This window comes from Delphinapterus leucas, chromosome 5, assembly GCF_059928025.1.
Source record: "Delphinapterus leucas isolate spDelLeu-1000000601 "Yukka" chromosome 5, BTC_Dleu_Yukka2, whole genome shotgun sequence".
In the NCBI taxonomy this organism is placed as follows: Eukaryota; Metazoa; Chordata; class Mammalia; order Artiodactyla; family Monodontidae; genus Delphinapterus; species Delphinapterus leucas.
The window spans coordinates 35,975,442-35,994,620 of NC_143133.1; the positions used below are offsets into that span (position 1 = coordinate 35,975,442).

At 47.3% G+C, this 19,179-nt stretch overlaps 1 protein-coding gene across 2 annotated transcripts in view; it reads left to right on the forward strand.

Moving 5' to 3' along the window:
• Positions 1-1,152: 1,152 nt before the first annotated feature.
• Positions 1,153-19,179, forward strand: part of JAKMIP1 (janus kinase and microtubule interacting protein 1) — a 79,607-nt gene continuing 61,580 nt past the window's right edge. For both annotated transcript variants that reach the window (XM_022567047.3, XM_089911640.1), the window contains exon 1: positions 1,153-1,363. The gene's annotated coding sequence lies outside the window, so the exon portion shown is untranslated. The remainder of the gene's footprint in view (positions 1,364-19,179) is intronic.

Consider the following 19,179-nt stretch of genomic DNA (forward strand, 5'->3'; position numbering starts at 1 on the left):
TGATCCTCGTTTATCGCTGTGCCCAGAACCCCTTCCAGCTGCCCTGCCCTGTTGTCAAAGATTATTCTGTACTTAATGATGTTTATTATTCTTGATTGTTATGTTTTACTTTTCCACTTGATTATTTGGGAAAGTTTGTTTGTGGTTTGGAGTACCTCTGACAGAGACACAGCTGCATCCTGCCAACAACTGCTCTTTAATAAGTGCTGCGTGAAGAAAAAGAATCATTTTGCTACATAGGACATCATTGCAACAGTTGGTGACATTGGAATATGAAATGTATCAATGATAAAATTTCCTGGTTTTGATAACTGTGTTATGATTTCATGATGTCTTTGGCGGTAAGGGATGAAAGCCACAGCATTGAGCGTGAGATGTCATGATGTCTGCAATATACTTTCAAATGATTCATAAAAATAGACATTTATATATAGAAATGTATCTTTATAAAGTAGCTGTGGGAAAATGTGAACAATTGGTGAGTTTAGGTGAAGGTATGAGGAGTTCATTATACTATTCTTGGGACTTTTCTGTAGTTTCAAAACTTCGCAAATTGAAAAGTTTGTGAAAAATACTCCTAGCGGGAGAGGTGTGGTGAGGCTCGGCTGTGTCCACCTGTCCACCCGGGTGTCTCTGGCCTCTTCTGTGTCTCATTTGCCTCTAGGTGGAAAGAACTGCTCACCCCACAGTTCGAGTCTGATCAACCCTTTGGGGGCCAGTCTTGAAATAGAGGCACAGCCTTTTGACAAAATTCATTCTTCCCTCTGTAGAGAATTCATTAGATTTTCAGAATCTTTGCTTTTGGGTCAACTTCCCCTAAAATTTTCATTTCCCTCCTTCCCTTACATTTTTAAAAAGTTGTGTTGCCTTCCAAAATTACTAAAGTAGTATTTGTTATTTTAATTATTCAAACAGAGAAGAGAATAAAGAAATGAATAGACTCTATTTTTCTCCATCCAGTGTGGGGTAACCAGTGGTAGGCGGAACCCCCAGAACTTTCTCCCATGCTCGTGGGAACACATAGAAACGCACACACACATCTAGTAGGGCTTGGTGTCTTCTTTTCATTTTTTATCCTTTGTTAACCTGGGCTTCCTGCCTCTCCTTGAAGACATGACTTAGGGGCCACCTCCTCCAGAAAGCCCCCCAGACTCTGAGCGCTGACCTTACTTCATTGCAGCCATCTGATTACAAGCCGCCTCCCCTGCCAGATCGTGGGTAATGCAAAGGCAGCAGCGGTTTCCATTCCATCGTCTGCACTCGAGCCAGGAGCCCAGGAGATGTACAGTCGGTGTTTGTAGAGTGAACAGATGGGCAGGGCAGGCATCCTGGGCGAGGAAGCCACATGACCAGAGCCTTGCAGGTAAGAGAAGCCTTCTCGTTCAAACACTCCTAGCCCCTGGGAAGAGATTCCCAGGCCCCTGGGCATCTGGGGTTGGAAAGTCACTTTGGGGAACATGGTCACTGCCGCCCTGAGGCTCCCATGCCTGGGCTGATTCTGTCCTGTCACTAATGCCCTATGTGGGCCAGGCTGGTGAGATGGCCATGAGCAACCAAGGGCGGGACCAGGGCTGGATCCTCTCTTCCATCCCAAGCCCCGTACAGGCTTGGCCCGCTGGGAGCCTCAGGGGCGACAGGAAGAAGCCCAGGCCAGGGCTGGAGCAGCACAGCATTTAGACGTGAGCCTGGCCTAGTCTTGTTATCTTGCCATAATCCCGACTGCTTCCTCATTAGAGGCACTGCTTTCTGCATCTGGGATTTATTAATCTTATCTGCAGGTCGTCCGACTGGTGCCAAGGGACCAGGTCACTGCAAGCTGGAGGAAGTTAAAAATTTCAGCAGGATGTAAAGCTGAGGGGCTGGCTTCTCAGCCAGTGTGCTTGGGTAGTGCAGAGAAGAGCATCCCTTGCTCTGGGCAGCTGTCCCAAGCTTGCCCGCCAGTTCAAGCTGGAGGGGCCCTGGCTCACCTGATGGCGGGACTGTAGACATTAGAGCACTGGACCAAGATTTTAGACGATTTAGGTTACTGGAAGAGAGTGCGCTGCGAATTCCCTGGTGGGATGGTGTGGGCATGTGTCCTGGGAAGAGCGGTCATGGTCAGTGTCAATTGGGGAGCCTGTTAGAAATTAGAAATTCGGCTTTTCTGTTAGTTTTGATTATTAAATTATTAAATAGTTATTCAGTATTAATAGTGCTTGACTATTAAATGTCTTCATAGCTTTGTAGGAATATATACTTCAGCAGCTTTGAAATTAGCATTTTCCCTGTTTAATGGAGGCATAAGCTGAGTGGGAAAGTGACTCTGGAAAGTCAGGTCTTGTGGACTCATTCCTGATGCCATGCCAGGCCCCGGACTGAGAGTCGACAGTCGGAGATGAAAGAAGCACAGTCCTAACCTCACCTAGTCTAGGTGGCTTTTTAGGTTCGTCCACCAACGTGCAGGGCATGTAAAGCTTCCTCTTCTGTCTCCCCACGCCCGTCACTATTTTGTATTCATTCCCATGGCGTTTAGTTCTGAACAGGTGCTGAAGTGAATTGAGTTGGGCTACATAACAGCAGGTTCTACATCCTTCTCTCCCTCTCAGTTTCTTGTCCGCCCGTCCACATAGGCTGACATTCTTTGATGGCTGGGACTGTACTGTGAATACCCAGTGGTGGTGCTGGTGGGGTGGTGGGGAGTGTGGTGACAGTGATGATGGTGCTGGTGGTGGCGGTGGTGACGGTAGTGGCGGTGGGGAGGGTGGTGATGGTGACGGTATTGGTGGTGGCGGTGGCAGTGGTGGTACTGATAATGGTGTTGGTGGTAATTGTGGTGCTGGTGGGGTGGTGGGGAGTGTGGTGACAGTGATGATGGTGCTGGTGGTGGCGGTGGTGACGGTAGTGGCGGTGGGGAGGGTGGTGATGGTGACGGTATTGGTGGTGGCGGTGGCAGTGGTGGTACTGATAATGGTGTTGGTGGTAATTGTGGTGCTGGTGATGGAGGTGGTGATGGAGGTGGTGGTGGTGAGGATGGTAACAGTGATGATGGCGATGGTGACGGTATTGGCGGTGGGGAGGGTGGTGATGGCGGTGGTGTTGAGGGTGATGGTGGTGGTGTGTTGGTGGTGGTGAACGATGGTGATGGTGATGGTGGTGGCGGCAGTGGTGATGGTATTGATTGATGGTGGTGGTGGGGAAGGTGATGGTGGTGGTGAAGCTGATGTGGCAGTGGGGATGGTGGTGGCTGTGGTGTTGGTGGTGGTGTTTACTAAACTTAAAATTATGGGCCTGTCCGTACTAGGCACTCTTGTAAGCACTTTAGTTGTCTGAATCTATTGCCTGCTCATAACAATCTATGAGGTTGTAACCATTGCTAGGCCCGTTTGCCAGGTGAGATGATTGAGGTACAGGGACACACAGTTAGTGCATGCTAAAGTTGGATTCAAACCCTGATAGATTGGCTTCAGAGCCCACACTAAATCAGAGTTACCCAGGTATGATCCTGGGATCTCCAGCATCACATCACTTGGGAGCTCTGTGGAAATGCTGACTCATGGGCCCCAACTCATGGGGTCAGCATCACTGGGGAGGGGCCAGCTAAGGGACATTCAAGGAGCTTGTCATTCTCATGCACGTTAAAGTTTGAGAATCACTGCATTAAACTGTCACCCAGTCCTGCTCTCAGTGGCTGAGTCAGCTTGTAACCAGGCTCATGTGACTCTGACCTTGTTACTTAGAGTAGCCTGCGTGCAGCACAGTATCAACTTAAACAGGACCTGGGCCTCACCCACCCCTGGCGGGATGAGAGCTTCTAATCCAAAGTGGGGGGAGGGGCAGGGAGAGGAGAAGAAGGGAGGGTCTTCTCACTCCTTACCGTGTGCTTAAATCACCTGGGCATCTTGTTAAAATGCAGGTTCTGATTCAGTGGGTCTGGCGGGGGGCGGGGAGAGCTGAGACTGTATCTCTTGCAAGATCCAGTGACGCTGACACTGCCAGCCTGTGGACCCACTTTGAGTTGCAAGGCCCTAGGCAAGAGATTCTCACACTTGAACTAGCATCAGTGGCACCTGGAGGACTAGCTAAACTCACCCCCAAGTTTCAGATTCAGCAGGTCTGGGGTGGGCCTGAAATCTTGCATTTCTAACAAGCTACCTGGTGGAGCCAGTGCTCTGGACCTGGAGGCCACACCTGGAGCAGGCAGGGCCCGAAGCCAGCGACTTCAGCTTGGACTGCACGTTGGAATTACCTGAGGACCTTAAAAAACCACTGAGGACTTAAAAAACCCCACTCCAAGACGCTGAGTCACTAGGACTGAGAGGGGCCTGGGCGCTGGGAGTTCTCAGCCAATGTTGAGAACTGCTGCTCAAGCCTTTTTTTTTTACCCTAGTGGCCTGGGGAGGTAATATAATACCATCTTGCCCCTGGAGAGTTCTCATTCTGTGGCCAGGTGGAGCCAGGCAGGGGCATGAACAATAGATTCTCCAGACTTTTCCGGTGGGCAGTGTGGCTGAGAACAGCTGGCCCGGACCTAGAGCTTGTGCCTGGCCCCTCGAGGCGCCTGTGCTGTCGGCAATAGGCCCTGAGGGCCAGCCTTGCGTTCCTAGCCTCTAATCCCTGACCTTGGTGAGGTGAAGCACCTTGAAGTCAGAGACCTACACAGACACTCCGCTTCTCCTGCTCCCCGCTGGGCTGTGTGACCTCCGGGAACTTACTTAACCTCTCTTGAAGTCTGTTTTCATCTATAACACGGGGGAAATAAATTATTTGCTCCAAAGAGTTGCCTGAGAAATAATGTTTATAAGCAGCTTGCACAGCACCCGACACCCGGGAGTCCCCCTCAAGATCAGTGGCTGCGTATATGTGGGTAGTACTGTTTATCAAGTACAGCAGCTCTCCAGCGTGGAGGGCAGGAGAATCACAGGGGGACTTTAGGAGCTGGGCCTCTGTGACCTTCATTAGCCCTCCAGGGCTTTTGGTGCACAGCAGTTTGAAAACCACTGACGTTATAATAATCTGGTGGCTATTATTAGCTAGTAGCTAAGAAGCACACCCAGATTTCTGGCCTGGGAGTCTGGTGGGGTCTTCTCTGGGCTGAGGAACATGGTAGAAGCACAGATGTGAAGGAGGGAGATGGGGAGCCCAGTTCTGGGCTGCTTAGTATGAGGCATCTGGGGGTCAGCCAGGGGAGGTATGGATGGCAGTTGGGGACATAGGTCTGAAACGCATGAGACAGTCCTATGCTGTATTCCTACCATCTCTGAGGAAAGGCTCTGGTTCTTCAGGACCTAGAGCTTCTTGCATTGCACTGTGACATTAGCAGTCGGTCATACAAGCGAGATCCATTTGCGGGATCTATGGGGATGCTCTATGCCATGAACTGGCTCTGGGTCTCACTCACTGTCTGCCTTGTCCCTCAGGCTGTGGCTCTCAGCAATCTGACCACTGCCTCCCATGTGCTTTGTCAACCCCTGGCCTCAATTTCTTTGCCCTTTTCCCCCTGACACCCCCTCTGAGGCTGCCTCTCTGAAGCCATGGTTAGTGGTTTAATGTCTCTGGTCAGATCTGGTCACAGCTGTCTTTGCAGGCTCTGGGCATCGACATGGCTTCTCTCAGCCTTGAGAGTTTTGTTTGTTTCACTTGCCTAATGGTTAAAAGTCAGTTTAAAAATAAATCATATATGCTCAACAATGCTAATTGTTAGAGAAGTGCAGATCAAAACTACAATGAGGTACCACCTCACACCGGTCAGAATGGCCATCATCAAAAAGTCTACAAATAGGGACTTCCCTGGTGGTCCAGTGGTTAAGACTCCAAGCTTCCAATTCAGGGGGCGTGGGTTCAATCCCTGGCCAGGGAATTAAGATCCCATATGCTGTGTGGCGTGGCCCAAAAAAAAAATCTACAAATAAATGCTGGAGAAGGTATGGAGAAAAGGAGACCCTCCTTACTGTTGGTGGGAATGTAAATTTGTGCTGCCACTATGGAGAACAGTATGGAGGTTCCTTAAAAAACTGAAAAAAGAGTTACCATATGATCCAGCAATCCCACTCCTGGGCATATATTTGGAGAAAACCATAATTCAAAAAGACACACGCACCCCAATGTTCATAGCAGCACTATTTACAATAGCCAGGACACGGAAGCAACCTAAATGTCCATCGACAGACGAATGGATAAAGAAGATGTGGTACATATATACAATGGAATACTACTCAGCCATAAAAAAGAATGAAATATTGCCATTTGCAGCAATGTGGAAGGACCTAGAGATTGTCATACTGAGTGAAGTAAGTCAGACAGAGAAAGGCAGATATCATGGTACCACTTGTATGTGGAATCTAAAAAAGAATACAAATGAATTTACTTACAAAACAGAAACAGACTCACAGACATAGAAAACAAATTTATGGTTACCAAAGGAGAAAGCGGGGAGGGATAAGTTAGGAGTATGGAATTAATAGATACACACTACTCTTTGTAAAACAGGTAACAGGATTTACTGTAGAGCACAGGGAACTATGTTCAATATCTTGTAATAACCTGTAATGGAAAAGAATCTGAAATATATATATATATAAAACTGAATCACTTTTCTGTACACCTGAAACTAACACAATATTGAAAATCAACTATACTTCAATTAAAAAAAAAAAAGGAAAACATCATGTATATATGTGTGCACACATACACAGAGTTTCCCAGGGCTGCTGTAACAAAGTACCACAAGCTGGGTAGCTTAAAACGGATATTTATTCTCTAGTGGGTTTAAAGGGCTGTCTCATTGTGGTTTTGATTTTCCTTAATGACTAGTGATGTTGCGCATCTTTTCATCTGCCTATTGGCTATTTGTATATATTTTCTTTGGAAAAATATCTATTCAACTCTTCTGCCTATTTAAAAATGAGGTTGTTTGTCTTTTCATTGTTGAATTATAAGAGTTCTTTATATAGAGTTCTGGATATAGGCCCCTTATTGGATATATGACTTGCAGATATTTTCTACTGTGGGTTTTCTTTTCATTTTCTTCGTGCTATCTGTATTAGTTTCCTGGGGCTGCTGTATAACCACAAACTGGGTGGTATTTTCTTAAAACAACAGAAATCTATCCTCTCACAGTTCTGGAGGCCAGAAGTCTGAAATCGAGGTGTCAGCAGGGTCATGTTCCCTCTGAAGTCTCGTCCTGGCTCTTCCAGCTTCTGGTGGCCCCAGGCATTCCTTGGCTTGTGGCCACATCAATCCAATCTCTACCACTGTTTTCACACAGCCTTCTTCCCCGAGTGCCTTTCTGGTGTCCTCTTCTCTTCTTATAAAGACACCAGATCCAGAATGATCTCATCTCGAGATCCTTAACTAATTATGTCTGCACATACCCTATTACCAAATAAGGACACATTCTGAGGTTCTGGTGGACATGAATTTTTGAAGGACACTATTCAAACCACTATAGTATCCTTCGAATTTAAAAATTTTGGTCAACTCCAATTTATCTATTTTTTCTTTTCCACTTATGCTTTGGGTATCTTATCTAAGAAACCATTGCCTGATCCAAGGTCATGAAGATTTATTCCTATGTTTTCTTCTAAGAGTTTTATAGTTTTAGTTATTGCATTTAGGTATTTGATCCATTTTGAGTTAATTTTTGTATATGGTGTGAAGTTCATTCTTTTGCTTGTGGATATCTAATTGCCCAGGCACCATTAGCTGAAAAGACTATTCTTTCTTTCTTTATCAACTTGTCTTGGTACTCTTGTTAAAAATCAGATGACCACAATGTAAACATTTATTTTTAAATTCTCAATGCTATTCCATTTATTTATACGTCTGTCCTTATGCCAGTATCGTATTATCTTGATCACTGCGGCTTTGTGGTGAGTTTTGAAATCAGGAAGTCTGTGTCCTCAAACTTTTTGTTTGTTTTCAAGGTTGTTCATGTTGAAGTGTGAATTTCAATATGAATTTTAGGATCAGCTTCTTAAAGAAGTCAGCTGGGATGTTCTTAAGAATTGTGTTGAATCAGTGGGTAAATTTGGTCTTAACCATATTAAGTCTTCTGATCCATGAACATAGGATGCCTTTCCATTTATTAAGGTCATCTTTAACTTCTTTCAACAATATTTTGTATTTTTCAGTTTTTTACTTCTTTTGCTAAGTTTATTCCTGAACATTTTATTCTTTTACATCTTGTTTATTTTTAAAAGTTGTCCTAAAAGCAAAATTCCTCAGTGGAAAAGACTCCTCCAGTTTGAGAAATGATTGTTTCCCTCCTTTGAGTGGTGTTTCTGCTGAGAATTTTCCTTCTAAGCCGAGCCCAAGAATTGAGGCCAGCCCCAGGCATCAGGGGATTGTTCCATAAAGTCCTAGAAGCTCAGGTTGGAAGGAGTCTTATGGACCCCCTGGACCAAACTCTGCTTGGGCTCTAAATCCTTTATTGAAGTTCTGAGTTGAACTGAGAAGTTTTTCTTTATCCCTCTGTTTATCCATGCATCCATGCATCCATCCACTCTCCCACCCCTTTAACCCCGCCACCGGGGTATCCCACGTGCACCCTGTGCTGAGGGATAGAGACTAAGATGACTTAGACCCAGTCCCTGCCCTCAAGAAGCTCACAGTCTGCAGGAAATGAGGAGGCAATCCAGATGACGGCCTCAATGACTGTGGCAAAGCAGAGAGAGGCAGAGGTTAGGGGTGTTGGGGACAGAGGGAAGTCTTTATTTTAATGGGAATGACCCAAGTATATAAAGCTGACAGTGAGGTGCCCTGGAGGGAGGTGACACTGCAGCAGCTGGGAGAAAGGAGGGAGGTTTGGGAAAAGATGGGGATGATAAGGTGTCCAGGGCCAGAGAAGAAGGGGGTGTTGATTTGGGGGCGTGGGGTTGAGGGTGACCCTGTCTGATTCTCAGTTCAGCTTGCTCTCTCCTTTATAGAAAAGTACCGTTTTCTTCTCTCTCCTGAACAGTCTGTGCTGTTCATTTCTAACTCCTTTTGTTTCAGTTATAAATGGAATCTTCTTCCAGTTTTATCCACAAATTGGTTATTGCTGGTATATAGGAAAGAAGGCTATTTTTTGGGTCACTTAGCCCTATCCAACTACTTTGGGGAATTCTAGAAGTCCCATTAGTATATTTCAGACTGGACGTTTGACTTTCATCTTCTCAGTGCCATTGTGGCTTCTCTCCAGCCTAATTTCTTCTCCCTCTCTTTTTCTTGGCCTAAACCTAGCCCACCCCCACTCCGTTTCCTGGTTCTTTTCTCCCTCCCTGCCCCTGATAGGAGCCTTCCACCTTCTCTTTCTAAGAATCCTCTTTGTTCACACAGCCTCCTTCCCCTGCCCCTAAATGGAAATACTTTCTTGGCTTATCCTACTCGTTAGGGCTGTGATGTCAGCGAGTGTCTCAATGTGGGGTTTTTCCCCTGAGAAACGGGATCACCCCGTTTGTGACCAGCTTTTCTCACATACACGGGTATACAGAAATCTTGCCATGGCCTCTGCGGCTTGGACGTATTATGATTTATTTAACAAGTCCCTTATTATTCCCACCTTTATGGATTATCCCCTTGTCTGATTGTTCCCTTAGGAAAGATTCTAGAAGTGAAGCTACTGAGTGAAAGCAATCCATGTTTAAAATGTTGACAGAAATTGTCAAATGGCACTCCAGAAGAGTTGCGTCAATTTGCACCCACCAGGGATGAATGAGAATAGCAGCTTCCCAGAACCTTGCCAGCAATGGATATTGCACATCTTTGCCAGCGTGATAAATGCGAGTTCTCAGCCCTGTTCTCACTCCTCTGATTACAGTGAGGCTGAGCATCTTGCGGTCTGTGTACTGGCCACGTGCTTTTCTTCTCTGGAGAACTGCTTCTTCATTATTTATACTAATTGTTCTATTGATGTGTTGCTTAAAGCAATTTTGATTTGTAAAGTCTCTTCACTAAAAGGGATATTAACCTGTGGTCTTTAATATGTTACAAATATTTTTTCCCAACTTCTGGTCTGATGTTTTTGCTCTGTGATGCTTTTCCCCTCCAGAAGTTTAACCGTGGTGCCTTCCGTGGACGCTTAGACTGTTTGCCTCCTTTAATACTTGTTTTTAGGAGATTTCTTTGTTTTGTGTTTCTTTGGTTTTTTTAAACAAATGTATTTTTAAATTGAAGTATAGTTGATTTACAATGTTTCAGGCGGACAACAAAGTGATTAGGCTACATACGTATATGTGTATATATATATATATATATATACACACACGCACATACCTCTTCTTTCAGATTCTTTACTATTATAGGTTATTACAAGATACTGAGTATAGTTTCCTGTGCTGTACAGTAGGACCTTGCTGCTTATCTGTTTTATATTTAGTAGTGTGTATCTGTGAATCCCAAATTCCTAATTTATACCCCCCTTTCCCCTTTGGTAACCATAAGTTTCTTCTCTAAGTCTGTGAGTCTGTTCCTGTTTTGTAAATAAGCTCGTTTGTATTATGTTTTTAGATTCCACATATAAGTGATATCATATGTATTTGTCTTTGTCCAACTTACTTCACTTAGTATGATAATCTCTAGGTCCATCATCTCTAGGTCCACGTTGCTGCAAGTGACATTATTTCATTCTTTTTTAAGGCTGAGTAGTATTCCATTGTGTGTGTATGTATATATATACACACACACACACACACACACACATATATATATATACCACATCTTCTTTATCATTCATCTGTCAATGGATCTTTGTGTTTTGTTTTTTTTTTTTTTTTTTTTGCAGTACGCGGGCCTCCCACTGCCGTGGCCTCTCCCGCCGTGGAGCACAGGCTCCGGACGCGCAGGCTCAACAGCCATGGCTCACGGTCCCAGCCGCTCCACGGCATGTGGGATCTTCCCGGACCGGGGCACGAACCCGTGTCCCCTGCATCGGCAGGCGGACTCCCAACCACTGCGCCACCAGGGAAGCTCTGGATCTTTGTCTTTATTTCAATTTGTAATCCACTTGAAAGTTGTTTTACTGTAAGGATCTAGGTAGATATCCAGTTTTATTTGTTCCCAAATAGCTAGTCCTTTATCCCAATCCAATTGTAGTGCATGAGCTGTTCTCTGTCCCCATTTTTGTGTGTTAAATTCCTGTGTCCATCCTTGGATCTGTTTTTGGACTGTCTCTCCCATCTCACTGATCTGTTGAGCAGCCCACGTTTTACCCCTAAGGAGAGAGACACAAACTCCCAGCTTGAAGTTTTCAAACCAGATTTTTCTTTGCTAACTGAAAAAGATGGACTTCCTGTCTGAGAATGACAGCTATTATCTGAAGGAGCCCAAAAGATCCTCTGCGGGTGATCACCCCTATACCCCAGCCCCTCTGGAATGTTCTTATACCTTCTTTCTCCCTAATCATATCTCACCCGGGGCTCCAACACTAAACCTTTACTTAACCTACAGACATCTGCTTGCCACCTCCTCTGCCAGGCCCTGTGCTGGGGCAGCCACATGAGTTAAGCAGGGGCTTCAGAAACCATGACCCCTGGTGCCTTTCTTCACCCGCCACGAAGCCTTTGTAGACCTGTGTTCATTCGCAGCATCTCTGACATTCCTACTTGGAAGCAGGCGGGCAGGCAGATACCACCACCCCGCTGCTGTCCCTATGCTGGAAGGCTCTTGGCCTTCAAGTGCTTCGTGTTCGAGCCTGTGGGAAGCTGGAACGTGCGTGGGGAAAGCTGGGATGTCTGGAGCACTCGCTCTGTGCTGGCCTTTATCTGTCCACAGTTCTGACAGCATCCCTGTGAGGTGGTCCATTCTCATCATCCTCACTCTGTTGAGGCTTGGAGGCAGTGAGAAGAGGGCAGAATAACCTGGCCAGGGTCCCACACAGGGGAAGGGGCGGAGCCAGCCTACAGCTGGGGCTCTGCCATGTTGCGCTGTTCTCCGTTCCTCTAGCCCTGGAAATGGGGCCCAAATAACTCTTCTGAAGTTGTGGAAGCTTAGTTAGCTCTTGCTCTTTGGAGGAATAAAATGCTCCATAGAAGGAAAGCTGAGCTAACCCAGTGCTGTTGCTCTAAATGAAGACGTCATGCGAATAGCTCTCCTCACCAGAGGCACTGCAGGAGGGGGCTCTGTGCCTGGTGCTTTACAGAGAGGTGGATCTAACTGTACAGGGAATGGGAGAACTAGGCAATTAGCCCCAGTTTACACACAAGGAGATGGAGGCTCAGAGAGCTTAGGTGACACGTCCAGGGCAGCACAGGGAGACGGTGCTGGGATTCTGGCCCCAGTTCCTGGCTCTTAGCTGCTGTGATGGTTTGTGCCACTGACTCACGAAAAGGTCTGGGCAATGATGGATTTCAATAAAAAAAAAAAAAGGCAAGTGTTACGATGGAAAGTAGGTGCTGAAGTTTTCCTGAAAGTTTGAGGATTTCTACTCATTTGTGTCTCCTAAATGTCACGAATTACCTTGTATAGAAATTGCTGCTATTCAGAGAATTTTCAGATGAATCTCATTTGGTTCTCAGAACAACGCTGTGTAGTGGGCCGGATTCCCATCCCCAAGCCCTTCTTGCAGGTGAGAGTAACCTGCCTAGGGTGTCCGACTTTCATCTAGCCACGGGACCTGTTAAAGGGCATGCAGGGCTGTAGAGCACTGGCCAAAGGGTGCCGGTCCTCTGAGTGCTGAGAAGTCACAAGAGGACCAACAGCTGCTGTGGACAGACCACGTGCCAGGCCGAACATCCAGGCGCGACGGGGCTGGGATGAACCCGAGTCTGGGCCAGAAGCACCCTCTGGCCCATCCTGCGGCCTCCAAGAATGTAGAGAAACCCTCCAGCCGGTGCTGTCAGAAGTTTCCCAGGTGAAGACAGGTGAAAAAGCCTGTCACTTGCATCAGATCTTGGTTTTGCATCTCAGCAGCAAAGGGTTGGATGACCAGGAGTACTGGGGGCTGCAGCCACAAGCTTAGGACAGATGGCATTGGATTAATTCTTGAAAATCATGAGAAAGGGGATGCACAGCAATCTGTTAGCTGTGTTGGCATCTGACTTTAATTTTTTTAAATCAGAATTATGTACTCAGTTCCCGTATTTTAATAAATCTAAGATGACAGCAATTGAGAGATGGCACCATTATCTTTGTACCACTAAGGAAGGGGAAGAAACAACGCTGCCAGCTAAACCATGACAGGGTTAGACACATTCTGCTTTCAGAAATGTTAAAAAGTGAAAGGACATGCAGCTCAGAATCAATGCAAACGGCAGTGTTCACGTGTTTATGTGTTCATGTGCTGGTGGACCGCGTCCAAGGGCTGGTTCTGTGCTGGGTACAACAGGGTAACAAGATGTTCACAGGCCCTGCTCCTCAGAGGCACACAGATTGGTCAGTTATTTAGACCTGCCAACAGAGCATTGCAGAATAGTTTGTTGATTGATGTGTTCATTCAGTCACCAAATATTTCTCGAGCACCTGCCGTGTGCCAGGCACTGTTCTAGGCACTGGGGACCCTGTGGCGAACAGAACTACTCGCGGAGCTCACCCTTTCCATGGCATAAATATTCATCCCCAGCAGTGGTTCTCAAACATTACCATGCAGAAAACTCTACATGTAAAGATTCTGATTGCCAGGTCCCACTTCCAGACATTGTCTTTCATGAGGTCTAGGAGGGACCCAGGAATCCACATTTTCACACACACCCTGGGAGCTCCAGGGGCAGGAGGACTTCAAACCGAAATGTGAGAAATAGAGTTTATGACTCTATTAGCATGTTAACGACTTCATAGCATCCCACTGCGTAAATGCTCCACAGTAGTTCAGGACGTTTGCTAATATTTGGATGTTTAGCAAATACTTAGTCGTTTCTTGTTTTCCTGTTACAAACAACACATCCATGAATATCCCTGCAGCTAAATCCTTGCGTAACTCTCCCGTGGTTTCTTTAGGGTAAATTGGGCAGCGGTACTTGGGCTGACTTTCTAAGGGTGAGGTATGGGTCTGCCGTAGTTCTCCCAGCCTGTCCACCTGGGTTCCTTTGCCACTTGTTAGCTGGGCGCTTTTGAGCAACTTCCTGAACCTTGCCATATTTTCTCATCCCTAAAACGGGACAGTAATAGTACCTACATTTTAGGGCTATTGTAGGGATTCGATGTAGGTGCTTAGAGCGGGACTGATAAATGGTAACCAGGCTGTGTTATGTGCATATTAGCTGCGGTGCTGGTTGTGATACTGCCTGGCAGGTAGAGGAGGGGCCCTGCTTTCTCTGCACGGTGTCTGGGCACAGCAGTGACTCTGGAAGGATGCTCTGGATACAAGCAGTCAAGCATATACGATTTGATGCGGAGACTCACTTCGTCATCACGGATCCAGTTTCAGCCTGTCTCCCACATTGTCACCAGAAATTTTCTACCACGCTCGTCTGGAAGTGTTTCTCTGCTTGTGTCTCCTCCCTGACTTCCCACACTGCCTGAGGATGAACTGTAAATTCCTTACACACTGGACAAGGAAGGAAGGCCCTTTAGAACTTGGCCCCAGCCCCATGGAACAGCCCCCCCCACCCCGCCCTACCCCGTGTGCTCTGTGCTGCTCTGTGAAGGGAGAGATTCTATGAGGGGAGACTTCCTATGGGAGGTGATGGTTGAACTTGGCCATCATTCCTGGGCCTTTGAGGAATGAATAGGAGTTTTCCAGGTGGAGAAGGAAGGAAGGGCTGTCCTGGCTGATGAACCGGCACATGCAAAGGTGTAGCTGAATGTTTGGGGTGATGTCGGTAGATCATTGCGGCTGGGTATGGGGTGTTGGGATGGGGCTCATAATCTAAATTGAGAAAGAGGCAGCTGGGGGCTGGGTTGGAAGGGGCTCCAGTTGCCGGGCTGCAGAGTCAGGCAGTGGTTCCTGCACGCGATGGACCCCGCATGGCAGGGCTCTTGAAGTCATGCTAAGGTTCCCCGTCTACCTTTTCAATAGGGCCTCTTTCTAGGCTGCAATCCACCTCCCCATTCATTCTCTATTTCTGTTTTTTAGAGGACTGTAAACGTCTGACAAACTCCTTGCCTAGTTGCTAAGGGCACAGAAGGCTTCCCTTCAGTTATTTAGCTCGCCGCAATACTGGGACTTGGAAGGCTACCAGTCCCTCTTTGCACTCTTTGTGGTAAATCCCTTCTGGGAATGCAGATGCGACATCTTGGAGGGCTTTTCTTGCAAAAGGTTTTGATGTGAAAGCGACCGAGTTATTAAAATAACTTAGTGGGCTGAAAAAATGCAGGCAGAGGACGGAGAATTAGGAGTAGCTCTCCCAAACGTAGCCTTTGCACTTTCGCCGCTTTGTCTCTCTTCTGCATCCACCTGGTTTCCTGCTTGGCTCTGCTTCTGGTCCCCTCTCCCTCTGGGGTGGCCGTTTCTCTGAATGCAGCATTTATGAGCTCCGAGGAACGTAAGCTGGCTGCTTCCCGCTGCAGGTGGTGGAACTCAGTCAGGTTGGTCAGAGATGGAAAGGAGATGGGCCGTGGATTGTCCCTCGTGTTCAGCAGCCAGTATTTAGTAAGTGCTTGCTGTATACAGGGCACCGGGCTAGACTCAGTGACAAGTAAGATGTGGAATCCAGACTTTCAGAGCTAAAGGGGCCTCGGGAGGGAGTGGTCATTTCATTAAGTATTTCTCCATGGGGCATGCATGGCTTTGTAGGTACGTGAGAAGATTTGGGGTGGCACTTGGACGTTTTATTTTAATAGGAATTATTTTCACGTGTATTAGAGAAAGTATACCTAGCCCATTAAGCCTGTCATTTTGTGGATATCATTGCTTGGAATAAAGCTGAAGCAGTGTATGTTTTTAAAAAGTCAGTCATTTTAAAGAAAAATATTAAGCAAATAAAGGTAAGTGGCAAAGGGGTGTGAGGGAACTTTTGGGGGTTCCCCAAAACGTTTTCTATCTCAATTGCCAGAACCCTTTGAGCTTCCACTTAAAGTTGATTTTTAAAAAGTAGTACTTGTTATAGGTATTTTACGCAGAAATTACGGCAGCTGCAACCGGATGACTGAAACACTGTCCAGCCCAAATGTGCATTTTTCAAAGGATGAAACTGAGGCCCAGAGAGAGGCGAGACGTGGCCCGAGGTCACACAGTGCACTGAGGGAAGAATGGGGATCAAAACCCAGGGGCCGGCGGTGCTCAACTCAAGATCCACCCCAGATCCAGCCTGCGACCAAGGCCTGTGTTAACAGGAGGCTGGGGTGCGGCAAGGTCTGGAGCTGAGGCGGCCGTGGCGGGGGAATCTGAGTGCTGGTGACGTGCAACAGGTGTTCGGGCCAGGTGCACGAAGGTCTGGGTGGGGCTTGAGTTTGAGGCCTTGTGGCTGGATTTGCCTGCTGAGTTGTCAAGGAAGGTGGGAGTGGTGGACATGCCTGGTTGTGGCTTGTTACAGCAAAACAGATGGTCCTCAGGTTAGCAGGTTGGCACTGTGGGTTATTAGAGTTGCTAAGGAATACCCACTCCTGGGACAGTATTCTGAAGACATCCCCATGGCAAGAGTGAGGGTTTAGAAGTTTCAGGATCAAAGAAGGAGAGTTTAGGTTAACTTAGGGGTTAAAGCATGGTGTAAACACTCCTAGGTGTCCGATGTTATGGTTCTCTCTTGTTGACTGCCTGCGTTTTGAGGGCTGACCCAGCTCCTCCGATGCCTGGTCTTATCTTTATGTTCACGGCACGCAGAGAAGCTGCAAGATTCCTCAGCAGGTTGGTGGGGGTCTGGGGGTGGGGCACTGGGAGCAGAGGCTCCAGGCTCAGGTAATGCAGCCTCCGCCAAAGAAGATGAAAGTCAGGCTCGGGTAAGTTAGGACAGTTCATCAAAGCCGCTGTGGGGTGTCATGGCCAGAATTCGAAGAAATTTGGCTTTTTTGCTCCCATTTAGGGCATTGTCTGTCGGTTATGCAGTTTTATTCCAGGTAGATTCGTTGGCCTTTTTCTTTCTTCCTCCTTCCCTTCCTCCCTCCCTTAAGTGGCTTACAGTGTATCAGGAAGTGTGGTGAGGACTGTAGTCGCTACCGAGCCAACACAGGAACATCAGCTAATGTTTAGTGAGCGTATATCAGGTGCCCAGCACTACGTTAAGCTTTTACTTATATTATCTCATTTACTTCTCGCAACAGCACTGTGAGTTAGGTATGGTTGTTTAATAATCCCATTTTCCAGTTGTGTGTCCCCTGAGCTCGCTAGTGGACCACCTGCTTCAGGTGTAGAAGTGGGTGTCTTCTGTCTGGAGGCATGACTGTCCTGCTAAAACGGAGGAACCCCAGACAGGTGTAGACAAATCATACCCGTTCTTTAACCGTCATGGTCTAGGAAGGTGATTTTAGAGACCTGCGTTTCCAAAGGTGCTTTTCAAAGAGTTTGCCTCCTGTCAGCAGCCTCGGGGCCATTTTGGGGGCCCAGGTGGAGTCTGTCGGGTTTCAGGGAGGACGGCGGGCAGACGCTGATGCAGATGCTGCTGTCTCCCTGGGCTGTTCATCACGATGGAGAGGCCGTTTCGGGGAACACCGCTCAGAAGCCGAGAGTGGAAGCGTGTGTCTATTCCTGGACGCGGAAACCACTCAGTTCAGCAAGCGGGGCCGTGTCCCTGCTGTGTCAGGCCGGAGACAGGGCCCTGGGGATGCAGAGGTGGATGAGCTGCAGACACTGCCCTTGAAGTTCAGGGCACAATAGTCAAGGTTTAGGTAGATTGAACCCTGATGGGTGGGTGCCGCTTCCCAGCCCATGATCTTGGGTAGGTCACTTAATTTCTCTGGGTCATGGTTTCCCCTTCTCTGAAATGGGAGTGGGGTGGGGAGGGTGACAGCATCTCTTTCAAAGAATCATGACGATCACCGAGCACATAGCGTGAGTCTGCTCTTGAGAGCTGCTCCTCTGTCTCTCTCTCTAGAATGTTCTGTGCTGTAGGAGCAGGGTGGGGACACTACCTGTCTCATTCACCTTTCACTCACAGAGCTTGGCATACAGCAAACTTTGTGGCATGTTTGTTGGAAGAATGAATGTGACAATGGCCTTGGAGAATTTGGAGTTTAGGCAAGTGGAGACCTGGGAAGGCGGGTCAGTGTTCTGAGCAAGGAGGGGGCACAGAAGGAGCAGAGGTGCAGAGGAGGGGAGGCCGGAGGCCTGGGCAGGGGTGAGGAGAACGGCCCGGCTGGAGGGTGGGTTTCTGTAGGGAGAGTTGGCAGTGGGACGGGAGAGGTCAGCAGGGCTGTGCTGCAGATCCTGACCACCAGGCGGATGCTGTCACTGAGGTTCTGAGGCTGTCTTTTGGGTGTGGGTAAGAGATGTTTGGCCTCGTCTTCTCCAGCCTGGTGGCAAATGGAGGCCTGCTCTGTGCTGTTCGGGAGCTGAGAGGTACAGCCCTCCCCGCTCTTGGAGCTTACAGCCTGGTCAGGAGAAAAAGACACTGCAGGTGCAATGAGAACTTGATATAATTTGGACTTTGTGAGCAGATATAAATATTGATGTACAGCAGAAACTAACACAGCATTGTAAAGCTATTATACTCCAATAAAGATATTAAAAAATATTGAATTTTAAGTTAGGTAATTTTTTGCCCTATTTTTTTAATCTTTGGAGGAGAGATGAAATGAACTTTTCCTTCCATGTGCACATGTGGCACAAACTGTGATTTGCAGTCAGATCCTGGACTCAGTATTTCTTACCTGGGTAGCCTTGGGCCGTGTCACTTGATTTCACAGAAACTCTCTTTTCGTGTCTATAAAGTGTGAGAGTCCTTCTTCAAACATAAGACTTGAGGGTCGACTGGGATGGTCTCACAGAGCTGGGCCTGGACTAAGTGCCCGCTCACTGCTGGGCCTTTCCTTCTGGGAAGAAAGGTTGCAAAGACGCCATGTGTTGGGTGTGGGGTGTGGGATTGTAAACTAATTTTGTTTTCTTTTCTGAACCCCTCAAATTTTTTCTTTGCTTAGCATGATTTTACTTTTATAATTAAGAATATGACTTATAAAGAAAAGCCCCAACAAGCAATCTGCTCATTTGGGTCCTTGCCTCTGCAGACTGGCGTTGTGCCCACTGGCGGCAGGTGCGGGACTCAGGAGCCCCATGCCCGTGGTGGGTGGATGCCATGCGCTGTTCCAAAGCTTTGAAACTTCCCAGGCAGCCAGAGAAAGGGAGATACTTGGACCCTGGTACATTTGCAAAACCATTCGCTTACATGCTCTTATGCATTTCCTGCAGTCCAGAAGCTG